General features: G+C 34.4%; 1 protein-coding gene across 1 annotated transcript in view; it reads left to right on the top strand.

Annotated features, from left to right (window-relative positions):
- LOC119586954 (charged multivesicular body protein 6-A-like) overlaps window positions 1-964 on the top strand; it is a gene marked incomplete in the record, with an annotated part of 10,649 nt that overhangs the window by 8,533 nt on the left and 1,152 nt on the right.

Below are 964 nucleotides of genomic sequence, written 5' to 3'. Positions count from 1 at the left end.
TTGTTGTTTTGTTTAAAAGTAACTTGTTATTTATTGATATACATTGTTGTATATTATTTTAGTATTGTATACAGGCTTCATTGCAGGATTTTTAAAATGCAGAGGTTAAAGGATGATTATTTTTTGTTTTGTGTTTCACACCATGCTTTATCAACCTTTAACAGTAAAGATCATCTGAGGTCTTTGGCCATTAGGTATTGGATAAGTGATACCAGTTACTTTTTTTGTTCCTTTTTCTTTTCTATTCCGTTTCCTTTTTATTCATTTGATTTTTCTATTGTTCCCAAATAAGTTAAAATCCAAAGCCCTTCCTGTTTGCTAACAGCCATGATTATAAAAGTGATAGGCAGGTAATTCGTACTGAAAAGATATATTAAATGTATTAAACCCTCTAATTGGTCCTGGAGGCACCAAAGTTCTAAACAAATTTATTTGTTCAGAGCTTAAAACCTCTTTTTTCTGAGTTTCTTTCTCAGTTACCATGATAATTGAGCTAAAAGAGCAAATGAAATGTTTCTTTTATCTGTTTCATATCCAAGTGCCACTCACTAGTTCCTACTCACCCCATGCTAAGACATGTCCTTTTTCCATTTTTCTTTCCTTTTAGATATTCACTTGTGTCTGTATCATGAGTCAGTACATCGCCTTCCAATTAGTACATATCTTTGATGCCATGTCAGGAATTTACACACAACCAAACATTGATGGTAAACGGTTGAGTGACTGCTTATGAATATGGGTAGGAGGACTGGTCCATTTCAGTATTCATTGTTTTCTGTGACATCATCTGTTTAGCAGGGGAGAGCCAGCCTGTTTTGGGGATAATTGGATTGCCAACTGCAAAGTATGGTTGGCAGATGTGATGCAGGGTAGCAGTTGGTTAAGAGTTCCAAATATAACACACCAAATGTGAGGCTATACTGTATTTAATAGCCTAAACCACAAGTTTTTATTGAGAACATGT

Source organism: Penaeus monodon, chromosome 22, assembly GCF_015228065.2.
Source record: "Penaeus monodon isolate SGIC_2016 chromosome 22, NSTDA_Pmon_1, whole genome shotgun sequence".
NCBI classification, from domain to species: domain Eukaryota; kingdom Metazoa; phylum Arthropoda; class Malacostraca; order Decapoda; family Penaeidae; genus Penaeus; species Penaeus monodon.
The sequence above is the reverse complement of the archived record's forward strand: the minus strand, read 5'-3'. Positions and strand labels throughout refer to the sequence as shown.